Below are 13,332 nucleotides of genomic sequence, written 5' to 3'. Positions count from 1 at the left end.
TTTTGAGTCAATTTGAAACAAGAAAAGGCTTGAGCTCAGCTGCTGACTGGCAAGTCCATTTGCCCAGGTGCCTTTCCCTGCCAGTGGCTCCAGCATGACCACTTGGGGCTGGCACACCTGGCCACAGAACAGGATGTGTGGGGACCCAAACAGCTCTGCTCTTCTCCCAGATCATCCCACCACTTCACTGGCCCCATGCTGCACTGCTGCCCACATGGAAGAGACTCAGCTGGGTTGTGGGTACCCATGCAGCTCAAGCTACAACACCAAGAAATGCTGTTCCCATCACTCTATGCCCCAGGGAAGAGATGGGGGTGGACTGATGCTCCAACTTGTTGGGTGATCAATGCCATTAACATTTCAAAGGAATCATCTGAAAACCAATACTCAGTCTTTAAAGAACTTATGCTGATTACAGGCTTTAGCATGTCCAGAGACACTGGCAGAAATCAGTGAATCATGGGCATTCATACTCTGCAAATCAGAGTTGTTTTATCCTACGATGCAGCCCAGCCTCCTAGGCACTCTCACTGGTGTATTAGAAAGTATTTACATGAAAAACGAATAATTTGTATCTACAGGGGGGATTTTCATCCTGAAGTACAAAAAGTGAGCTATAACAGAATTACTTACTGCAATCTGGCATTCCTCAGCATGATAATTAGGCATTTTATTGAGTCTGTGGCTAAATTAAGCCTTGGGCACCAGTTTATTGACTCATTTGTGTTACTAGCTGATAAATACCATGCTTGGTATCAAACAGGAGAAGAAGGGGCAGAGAAGGAGTTTACCCACCATGGTCATGCAGGAGCCTAGACCTGGCTCTGCTATGTTTTTCTCATTTACTGGCATTCTTTTACTGTTTTTTCCACCACTGCCTTTCCCAGTTAAACTGGCCCTTCCCAACAGGGTACTGCAGCAAGAGTTCCCATATTTCCAGCTCACCTTACCACATTTCCATTTTCTAGAAAACCATTTGCCAAGGAAACAAATTACTCAGACACAAGTCACTCAGTTGAAAGCCAGGTCTCATATGTGTCTAAATCTTCACTAAGTCTTCCTAAATGTCTTCTAAACTCTTACATCCCATCAAGGGCTGACTACCACATCTGAAATGTTGTGACTCCTTTGCTCACATCTCCTTTCTTGCACAGGACCTGCAAGTTACTCACAGGCACCAACTTCTCATGTCAAGCCTCTCGCAGAGCTGAGCCCAGGATGTCTCTCGACTGACTCCTACCTCAGGACCTGAGCTTGCTCCTGCTCTGTTGAAATATCTGCTAAGGCTCCTGAGCTGAAGCCACCTGGAAGCTATGAGATGGGGCATGAAGGGAGGAGGAGCACCTTGGCTGAAGGTACAGAATAGAGCTGGAGCTGAAGATAGCTGTCCTAGGACTGCATGTGTTTGCTGTGCCTTATTTCTGACTAAAAAGGACCTACCAAAGTATGCAGCTCTGAGCTCTGCAATAGGGGAATTTTGTGAATCCCCTTCTCCCTCTCAGTTCACAACATGAGCTTTCTTAAAAGGACTGGTTCCTTGAATTGTGAAACCTGAGACCTTGCTAATGGACAGAGGACTAAAATCTGTTTGGAAATGACCGATCACCTTCTATGTCATCAAATGCAAAGAGAACTTTTATTCATGGGCTTCTCAATCACTTTATACAATATTTTTACAGAAAAGAAATATATTTTATTAAGAGTAAAAGGGCTGCCTAAATGACACAAAGAATCAGCTCTTAGTGAAATTGTTTGATTTTTTTTTAATTTCAGCTAAATAAGGAATAGCCCACAAAATTTTTCAGTAGTGTGTCCATAAATAAAACTCAGTTAGAGGTGAAATTGTGGGATTGATATTCTTTTTCTCTTTTTAATTAAAGAAATATCACATCAGAATATGACCTCCAATAATATTTTACTAAGCTTTAGGTGATCTCATTGCACCTTTAAAAAAAGCATCAAGAGGAAATGTTGTGCTCCTAATTTATTAATCTGAACTAAATCAGAAATTAACAGACATTATAGAAACCCCTTAAGAATGGGTACCATCATTTGCTATCCATTTATTAGTTGTTTATATTGGTGGCCTTATATTAAGTTTGTCAAGGTCCCACTGCTCAATGCGCTGCAGAGTCAAAGCGAAAGTCAGATTTTATTCTCAGAATCTTACAATATAAATCAAAAATATTTTATAAATTGAGGTTTTGTACTGTTCTTATTTACATGTTAAGTTAATGCAATTGGCCTTGCTTATTCACAGCTGATTTCATCAGTGCTTCTCGGCATATCTTACTTGGTTTTGTGTGGGACCCTCGAGCATGGCAGACACAGAGTTAAATTTTTTCTGCCTCTGACTTCTCATGATGTTAAGCAAGTCACTTAATCTCATGGTTTATTAGGAAAATGGGCAACAGCCCGGCCAAGCTCAGGAAAGGTTTTGTGATGATAAGTCAACAAAGATACTGAGGTATCAGTACAGTGATGCTGAGTCACAAAGTCCCAGACTTGACAATTCACCCTTCTCCCAGAAGTATCAGGTATGGGAAAGCACGGGTGTACTGAAATGCTTACTGACATAAAAAGCATCCAAAGACCATGCTTTTAAAATGCCATCCAGGGCATATTCCATAGAGAATGGACTCTTCTGAAACTAGAGGCTGGTAGGCTTCTTATTCTCCAGGTTATTTTTGTGTCCATGAATATTTGCAGGAAAGGCAAAACTGGTCAGCAGGCAGACGTGATGATGACTGGTTTCCCGTGACTGCCTTAGCTGGCTAGGCAGGAGCACAGGGGAGGACTGACAGACCTGCCTGTCTGCACAGGCTGGGTATTCAGCTGCCAATAAAAAGTACGGCTGACAACCCAATCCTTCCCTGGGGAGGGCTTTTACAAGGTTCCTCTCTTTTCCTTTCCTGCTCAGTGTCTCAATGATCATACAAACTTAATAAGTTTGAGAGTTCATCCCTTCTCTCCAGTCCAAGAGGTTCGAAGTCATTAGGGAGGGACTCAGAGGCAGATCCTGTAAACCCAGCTTCCTTAGGAAACTCAGCTAAGAAATGCAAACTGCTGTTCTCAGTGGTACTCTAATCTTGGCAGCTGATGCTTAAATAAACCAATGTTACAAGACTTGAGTGCTGGCAACTCTGCATTAAGCAACCGATCCAAAACCCTCATGTTTTTATTTTTCTTCAGAATCACAGGTGTTCAGAGACACCTCAGTATCTGAGTGCCAAACCTATGGCAACTTAAAGCTGATCAAGCCTTGAATATTGAGCACAGAGCTCACACAACTGGTGTGTCCTCTCCAGCAGAGGCTCACCCCATATATTTGCAGCACAAGCCCCAGCTCCTGCCCTGCAGCCCTGACACTGGCAGGCTTATGGTCTCCTGGACCTGCTGGCCAGCCCCACAAGATATGGAGGAGGAGCAAGAGTTGCACTGTCCAGCAGTATATATGCCTCTTCCAAACAGTGACTGGTACCATTTAAAAACTATCTAGTGCAGACTGAACTCCTGAAAATGCTCTGTGAAGGTGCCCTTCCAGCACCCAGCTGGTCATTCTAGAGTGCCACAAGGATGCACGCTGCAGCACGGCACTCCTCCTGTGCAAAAAGATTACATAGCCATAGGACAGTTTTATTGGCCTTTTTTCCACCTTATCTCTTTTTCTCCAGCTTCTGACCATCACAGATTTAGTCTGGGCCAATCTGAAGCACACCAGAGCACTTGCTGGTGGTCCAAGACTTGGACCTGGCATACCTGGCATTTTAACCCCTGGGAGTTACCCCCACTATTCCCTCCAGAGCAGCCCCAGCTGACAGTGTGTGCACACCCCTGCACCCCTGCACCAGAGGAGAGAACTGGCATAGCAGCACTTGTGTTGCTGCCAAGTCTTTTGGAGGGACAAAACAGGTCTTTTGCCTGTGAGCCCCAGCACTCTGGATGTCCCCTTTCTGCCAGGGTAAGCTGCTGGCGGGGTCCTACAAACACTACCTTGTACTTTTGTTCCTCTGAGGCTTCCATAAATGCTTCCAATACAACTGACCTCCTTCTGCTTCAGGTGCTCCCTCAGCTTCAGAGACCTCATGCACAGCACAAGCTCCCAGCAGCAGCCAAAAAAACGGACAGCAAAACTTTGCTGGCATAACCCAAGTTTGGAAAGTTCTTTAGCAGAGGGTCTATGTATTCTCATTGTCATTTTATGCACAGGAACACACAGACCATCGTGGCCACAATTTAGGTCAAGGCATTCACAGGGGAAAAGGAGACAGTGGAGATGGGGAGAAGTAAGAGAATGAGAGACCAGGAAGAGAAAATGGCTTCAGGAATCACTACAGTCTGTGACACATTGATTAGTGAATACTGAATAAAAAACTACATGGTCCACTTGTACAGAAAAAAAAAATCAGTGAATTAATGCAAAAAAATTGCCATATTCCAGAAAATTGCACTTTTAGGGATCTGGACGGAACAAGGATACATCTGGCAATCTCTTTGTCATTAAAGTGTTTCCTACATTAAATTCTATGTGTCCTCTTTATGTGCTTCCCACTGCTAAGTGATTTCACTCTAAGAGCAGCAAATTGATATGCTGGAATAATAATATGAATGGATTAATTCCCAGACTTGCTAATATAGGCTGAAACTGAAGAATGCACAACACCAAGCCACAAAACAGGATAGCAAGGTCCAAAACTATAGCTAGGATAACTATGCTTGGGCTATGGTTTATGGTTTTGCATGAGAATAGTTAGATAGCAGAATTGCAGAGGCTGAATAGCTTGTTCTTTGGATCTGCCAGCATGGTTTAAACTCTTCTACAACAGCAAAGAGCACTGTAATAGTGCTAGAAGCCATTATCCCACACTTAAAACCTTTGTAGGATACCACTTCTGTACCACTATGGCAAAAAACTCTTTCTGCACAGAAGCCTCGCAGAAATGAGCAGAATTTTTTTCTGAAAAGTTGTCCTCAAAGCAAAGAATAATCAAGTCTCTTGAGAGAAAAGGCAAATAATTTTGCCATATTCAGCTGAAAACCTAACTTATTTCCATTCATAGCTACATTTTTCCCCAGTTTTCCAACTGAAAAGAAATTTCTAATATGAACACTTTATACAAATTTTCCAAATAACTGATCCCTCTATTTTCCTTATAAGATTTCTGTTCAGCCCTAAAACAGTCACCTCCACGACTGGCGTAGCACATTTCTTTCTAGTGGCATCTCGAGGCACTGCAGGGTCCAGGTCATCATTTGGTAGCAATTTGAAAGAGAGGGTATCCTTTGCTGTGTCCTACCCACCACTACCCGGAGCCCAGGGACTGTAGGGCTGGCCTGACCTGAGCTGGCTCAGGGAACAGAGCAGGTTTGGAGCCCAAAGCCATGCAGCCCAGGGGAAGGGGATACTAATGGATTATACAAATGAAACGTTACTGCCTCACTTAAACTTTAGAAGAGTAAAGGGAAGGTGTGGGAAAAGAAAAGGAAACACCCTCACTGTTCCCCCTTCTGAGCCTTAGTGGGAGAGCTGACCATCAAAACAATCTAGGCTAACTCAAAGGCAATCCTGGCACTTCAGGCACACTGCTCGTGCCAGTGGCTCCCAGGGTCAGCTCTTTGCACCATGCACAGGTGAGTTAGCGTCCTGTGGTCTCATATCTTGTGGTCCTGACACCATCAGAGCAAAAGTTGTCTATTGGTGGGATATAAACCAGACTTGTTGGGGGAACTTGGCAGAGGCTTCTGCCTTCCCCAAACCCACCTGTACTTTGCACAGATGCAGGGTGATAATGGTACCTCAATGCACCACCTATCACCTTTCTGTAGCAGCCAAGAGGTGCCTGCCCCAAGGGGTGGCCTGATCCTATCTCTGGGCTTTGGTCTACCCAGCAGTTCTTTCCTCTGTGCAAGGCACTCATCCTTGTCCTTCACAGATGCTGCTCTCACACCCTCTTCTCGGGGAACATGCTGTCCCAGCAGGTGAGACAAAAAGAACATTTCAAAGTATTTCCTTTCCTCAGAGTATCGAGTCCTGGGAAATTGCAGCTGGTCCTGTCCTTGTGTCAGGGGATGCTCCTCAGCCAGGTGCTGCCATTTAAGGCACAGGAAAGGTCCCTGGTGTGTGGTCATCCTCCCAGAGCCCTGATGTGCTGTGAAACCTCTGTGGCAGCAGTAGTGAGCAGCCAAAGAGAAACAAGTGCAGCTATTCCCTGGGGGGGGGGAAGAGATGGTGTTTATCCAAGATCTCTGAGAGAAGCAAAGTCTGAAACAGCAGAGGCATTGGCAGGCACTTTGAAACAGCCGAGAATAGACAGCTCACAATTCCCCATGGCCAAGCTGGGCAATTGCCTCTGCATCTGCCTGTGGAGAGGCTGCTCCTGCAGCCGTGGAGGTACCCCTGCCTTCCCAGGAGCAAGGCTGTGAGGCACTGGGGTACAGGTCTGGCTCCCATGCACGATGGACCATGAATACCATGAGGACTCCAGGCTCTCTTGGGGCAAGTCTTGAGGCCTCTCTGCTCTCTGCTTCTGCTTACCTCTGCACACAGGTGTACATGGTGAAGTCTGTGGGGACTTTTGTGAATCTGAGGTCATTGCATTAGAAGTTATATATAGTTCTTCCTCCTCCTGTGTTTTCCCCTTGTGAAATTTCACACTTTTGCCCCACTTTCCTCCCTCTCTGACCCATTGGTTGGCCTCTGAAAAAAAATCATTGCTGTGCTTTCTCACATGTTCACCCACATCACACCTTCCTCAAGCCTGTACTCCAGACTCTCAGAAGGATCTCCAGGAGGTCCTCATGGCAGCCTGCTTTGAACTCCTGCCTGCAGACAACCCAGTGACTGATACAGGATATTTATGGTGTCATTGTCATTGACCCTAATTGTGCCTATATTTTCAGCACACTCTTAGGCTGATCTCTTCAGGACTCAGTATTTGAGAAGCACCAGATTCTCAGGCACTCACAGACATCAAAGAACTCAGTGGTCAAGCATTTACCAGAACACGCATAATACCAAATCTGACTTTCTCATAAATCCTTCTCCACAGTCACAGAAAATCCAAGGATCTAAGGCACCTTGCTATTGCCAGACAGGACAGGAGCAAGGTTTCTTGGTAATTTTGAGGTAGCATAATCAAAAATTGAGTTCCTTCTTGGTCCATTTAAAGGCAACCAAGACTGGCATGAATTTTATACAGACATGCAAGTGCCCTCCTGCAGCCCTGCATGCTGGAGTCATCAAAAATCACATTGCTGATTTATAGGACTCACCTCTGCGTTCCAGCAGCCAGTTAGTTAATGCGAGAAACCTTGCAACTCAGAGGTTTCCAGGAAGTGCTGAGTGTCCTGCAGGCTGTGTGGCTGTTCCTGGGGAGTGATCTATGTTCCACCATGACCCTGGCCTTTTCCGTTCCAAGCTGCTGCGCTTTCAAGTTGCCCTAAGGAGGTCCTCCATGCTGGCCTTTGAAGAGAGTGCTGTGCTGCCCAGGTGGGATCTTCTCCCTGGCAGTGACAGAGCAGCATATCAGAGGCAAACGGCAGATCCGACTGTGCAAGGCTCTGCTCTCACTCCTTTTTATGGTAGATCAAGCTGTCACCTACAGGCTGACATGCTAAAGGGATTTATTGTGGATTTTGACAAAAGACTGGATTTTGTTGGGTGCATTAATAGCACGTGTAAGTACAGAGCCCAGATGAGAGACTCATAAGGATTTGCCCACTGTGGCTAGGGAACCATTCCAAAATCTCACTAGGCAAAGTATTTTATACCATCAGATATTTCTTTCATTCTCTGCCTTCCCTCCAGGGGATGAGATATTCTCTGGCAGCATCTGCCTTAGTTATCTGCTATTTTTCCTTATTAAAAGCTGAGGCTTACTGGAAACATAATGCATCTACTCATCTGGGCTTGGACTGGTCATATTACAAGTTGAATTTTGTCATGATACCCATGAGCAAAATGTTTGTACTTTCATTTCCTGCAAGGCTATCCATGGGAAACTAAGTGATGGGAAGCTCTCTGGGTACTGGCAATTTTGTACAGATCTCCAAACTCTATCAGCCAACAGTAACATAGAAAATGGAACCAGACAGGATAAGCAGGGATCCCTCTTAATTTATTTCACTGAAATGTATTTGGACAAGGCAGTTTTGGTTAGGACATATATGCAGACTAGGACTTTCTTCCTGAAAACCTAAAGATCCCAAGAGAAACACTGCAAGTTGCAGAGACCTGCTGCACATCTCCTTGAATTTAATCCCATCTAAGTCCTGGTGTGCAGAAAACAATGAGATTTTGTCACCATTAGGGCTTAAATCTCTAGTTGCTGATGTTAAAAGCCAGGAAGAAAGTTTTTGACATAACCTCTGAACTCCAGAGGGCTAAAGTTCAACTTGGATCAAAGAGGGGTCTCTAAAGAGCTCCGTGCTGCACAAGGAGTGTAACATAAGGATGCCATGTACCAATTGCACTGCCTCTCAGGAATGCCTTGCTTTCTGTTATTGGTTTTGTCCTTCAATACCAGATGCAGGTTCCCAAAGCATAAGGTTGTATTAAAGTACTAACAGAGGCTTTGCCAACTCCAACTTAAATGGCCAGTTCAGAAATCCCCTTTGGTCTCAGGACAGGCAGGATTTGAAAGGGATTGTAAATTAAGTGGTGCCTACAAGAGTGGGAAGTCCCAAAGACCTGTGACTTGTCATAATTAACTTAGTCCCCAGAGTATATACTGGGAAGACAAAACCACTGAGTGGGTGAATGGATCTGGCAGCCTCAGTTGAACTGTTTGTGGCATCACATGAATCCTCTTTCTAAAACTCTGACCCCTTAACTCAACTGTTGCCTTCTACACCTACAGGAACCCTCCAGCACTCAGCTGTGTGAAAATCAAGGAGGATGCACTGAACACAAGTGTAAGATCCTTCTCTCTGATCTGATATCCCATTCCAAAATGAAAGAGTGGAAATTAGATTTTGATTCTTACTGAATTACTTAAATTGTGTTAAGCTTGGGCACTTGTTCAAAAAACTGAAAAATGCAAAGGTGGACAGTGAGCTTGATTTCTATGTTTTGGGGATTGTTAAAATATTAGTATGTTCTCAGCAACATCAAGAAACCCCAGTGGCTGAAGAAGTATTCCAATATGCAAGGAGCTGTACAACTAAGACTGGGGCTAAAAGGCTGCCACATTTGTTTGTTCCTGAAGCTAAATCTTGCCTTTGAACCTAGACCATACTATTTTCTTGGAATGCCACAGGTCTGTCATTCCCAATAGGGCAGAACACAAAACCAGATCCAAACAGTGATGCTTTATACTGCAGTTTCCATCTTCTGAGTATTTTACCAGACTGGGTTTTCTAGAAACCATGTTTTCAGATCTCAACACTTCTCTGGATATGTGCTGCATGAATGAATTACCAAAAGAGAAAGGAGGATTGGATACCTGCACAGCAGAAGGATAAAATGTGCATCCTCCAGGCTTCCCTGGGGGCCAGGATACGCTGCCTGACAGGTGGCTGTCTGCACAGAGACAGCTGGGGCCCACCGGCACTTATTAGCTCCAGCTCAGGGCCAGCTCTGCAGCATCCCAGCTGGCTCTTGCTACATTACTGCACTGTGCTGAGGTTCTGGGGAAGTTTACTAGTGCTAGAACTAATCCATCTGCATGTACTCCCACCTTGGCATCACTGGCAACAGTTCTGTGCAGTCCCAAAAATTCCTCCAAAGACAGATGACAGCTGACTGTGCACACGTGGACAAATTATACACATTATGATGCATACACTTTGTTATTTATATAACAGTGTAAGTAAAATCAAGAGAAAGAAAGTACAGTTTCATGTTTTATTATTTTTATAATATGACTCAGGAAAAAATCAAAAGACAGACAATACTTGTGTTCCTTTGTTGGGAAGTACACATTCCCCACCCAAATCAGGATTCAGAAATCAGGGCACTGTAACGCATGCTTAAATTAATCTCAGATACTATTCAAGAAATGTGCTAGCATTACCAGGATATCTTGCCCTCAGGTTATAATCACTGTGTGGTACCCTCTGGCTGGTGGCTATGCATGCCAGAGAGGGTTGTAAAAAGTCATTTCAGAGTGATAACACATAATAATAGCACTGTCCTTATGGAAGATACAATCAGGTAAAGCTTCTGTGTGATTTTACATGTCCTTTTTAAAATCAAGCAAGCCTTGTCTAATCTAATTTAAAAATTGCTGCAATTTTGGGAATGAAATTTCTCATCAGGTAAGCTACAGTCAACACACTAAGCATTTATTTGTCTTGCTTTCCTTTAGTCTCTTGATTGAGAATTTTTCTAGGCAACTGGCCATTCCTACTCATGTTTGAAATGCTTGTAGAATGAGAACCTGGTTTGCTTTCTTCTTCCAACATTGGCACAGAACTTTGGGACAAAGGAACATAAAAAGTGCAATACAAAAATATATATGTCACCCCAAAAAGTCACTAAGACCATCTAAGTTCCAAAAAGCAAATATAAATAAGGGAAAAGGAAAATTACTAATTGCTCCCTTAAAAATAAAAAAGAAAAGAAAAAGTTGCATTGGTATTAGTGAAGTTGCAGTAGGATGGAGCTTGTTCAGCCTCTCCTGCCTACAGGTCTCCTGGACTTGACTGGTACAGATCCACAACTGGACAGAGGTTTGGGTTGATATAGTAATAAACTCTTAATTTCCATTATAAGTGAGTGTGATCCCGTCTCAGCAAACGGGAACAGAAGAAAAGTATCTGAGAAGGGCAAGACAAAAGATGATGTAAAAGCACAGTAATTGAGGGCTTCACTGACACAGCTAACAGGTCAAACAGCACTATCTGCCAGATGTGGAGATGTGTTTTAAGAAGTCCATAAAAATAAGGCGAAAATAGCAGAATAAGACATTGTCCATATTTACTATTCCATTCATTTACATGATGTTTTGGTACTCCATACCTAAACAACATGGAGATAGCAGTGGCAGTCACAGATGAGTGCATTCACTGTAAAAATAATGCAATGAATACTGTAAAAAGAGTGCAATGAAAACTGTAAGTAGAGTGTATTCCTGAGGGCCTGGAGTACCCTAGAGATGGAGGGTACAGAAACTCAGGTGGCATCTCAGGGCAGGCTTTCCCCTTGTCTGCCTGGGAAAGCTCAGGGAGACGTGAGTGCATGCACAATGCTGGGCACACAGAACAGGCTGAGGCATCATGCCTGAGCCAGAGTCACCAATTTCCCATTCCACAGGTGGTCTATTTGTGCCCAGAGGCCATCAGCCTGAGACCTCGGCTCCTTAGGCAGCCTGTCACTCTCCTGGATGGACTGCTGGAAATCTTCGAGATATGGGCACATTCCTCTGCTCCTGCACAGGTAGATTTCCAGGCGGGAAAAATGGGGTGTATCCAGGAAACTCAAATACATTCTCTCATGAATGGTTAGAGCTGATCTTTCCAGCAAATACAGGGAGAGTCTGAACATCTGAATGATGTGGTTTTAATTTATTTTAATGAAAGGCCACCCAAACCATCTGAGAGGAATCTCTGCCTCCTATGCAGCATTATGACCATGCTTTCCATTTACTACTGGATGAAAATGAAGCTAAGTTCTGAGCACTTATTTGCTATGTTTTGTATCCCTCACTATGCTTTGTCACACATGAGAGTGCATAAGGGGGTCTGCAACTGATTTTTTGCACTGCTTTCACAAACAGTCTCCTGATGCCTTGCAGACCAGAGGCAGACAAACACTGAAGTAGATGATGCTTTGCGGTCCCTTTCCATCCTGCTTTTTATGAGTCCATCAATCTGTCACAATTACTCAAATGCTTCATTTATTAATGCAGAGTGCAGACTCTCGGCTGGGGTCAGTGCCCCACCATTTCAGGAGCTGCATAAACACCTGGCAGCTAATGGGGTCAAACCTCACTCCTTCCCTATTACTATTACCCAGATTGGCAAGGCACAATAGCATGCTCATGGGGAGACAACCTTGTCCTACCCCACACAGACTGCAGCTGGACACCCTGGAGACAGGCATTCTGCTTTGGAGAAGCTTGCAAGACAAAGGTGCTTCCAGATGGAGTGCAAGGCAGCAGTCAGCAGTTTTGATGCTGCTTTCACTGCAATAACCTTTTTACAATGTCCATGGCCAAAGCTGACCACCAGCTTCAAATACAGAAGGAAATCCCTACTCCTGGCATTTGGCCTTTGCTTCTCAAGCAACTTTCTGTGAGCTTGGGGTGTATCTTAAATGCTTAATTTCCTACTTGTCCATGAAGCCTTCTGCCACCCTTCCCTGCTTCTACTTGCTAACAGAGAAGCCACACAGTAAAAGGCAACCCACTTGCCCTAAAGTGGGGTCAATAGTCAGAGTTGTCACAGAAAGATTTTAGCCTGTTGTGCTTCAAATGTTTCCCAGTGACCCAGCTGACAGTGATGGAAACAGGTAGCCAGCATTTGCCCTCAATTCTAAGCAGCTACAAAAAGACATATTAGATAAAGAAGAGCCCCTTCCCTCACAATCAATCATGGTTTTACCTCCCCTGCTTGGAACAAGTTATAATATTTTTGAGAATTTATTAGTAAAATATTTGGGCCTCTGTTGTCTGACTTAAAGCAAGTTAGCCCCTATAAACTCTTGAAATGGGCAGCTTTCCATTCTTTGAGTGGATGAAGTAATTGAGCAGAGGAGTTATATTAAATCCAGACACATTCAGTATTTAATGCCAATTAGATCCTACTGACAAGGGAGGGATATACTGGGGATCTGGCTTATGTCATGCCCTTTCTTTATCCCTTTTTTGACAAGATGAAGGTGGAATGACCTCAAATAATGGCATTACCCTGCTGTTACTTCTGATATAGTTGGCACATCATATTTTTTTGGTTATTGATGGTTCACAGCTTTCATGTGTTGCAATCAAGGAGTTTTAAGGCTTTTCCCACCATCAGTATTGAATACAGCTTCCAGCTATCCCTTGCTATTCAATTCCAGATGGATTGAATCTTTCATACCGCCTGCAGGCACATTACTAGCTAATGAGTTGCACTGGTCTGAGATCATCGCTACAAACATTATTTCCTTGGTAAATATTTTTGGTTCAAACCTGAGAAATGGCGGAGGTACATGCAGTTAAGATTTATAATCTGGCAAGACATTTTAAAGTTGAATTGCAAATAACAATGGTTACATTTGTATTCTCTGTTTACAGTTTTCTTCCTGCAAATATGTTGAGGCTTAAATCAAACAATCAGCCCTGCCACAATGCTGGCACATTCCCATGCTAACTACACAGAGATGTGCATCTCAGGGGCTTCTGTTACTTT

The sequence above is a fragment of the Lepidothrix coronata genome, unplaced genomic scaffold (genome assembly GCF_001604755.1).
Source record: "Lepidothrix coronata isolate B3197 unplaced genomic scaffold, Lepidothrix_coronata-1.0 Scaffold8, whole genome shotgun sequence".
Classification (NCBI taxonomy): domain Eukaryota; kingdom Metazoa; phylum Chordata; class Aves; order Passeriformes; family Pipridae; genus Lepidothrix; species Lepidothrix coronata.
The sequence above is the reverse complement of the archived record's forward strand: the minus strand, read 5'-3'. Positions refer to the sequence as shown.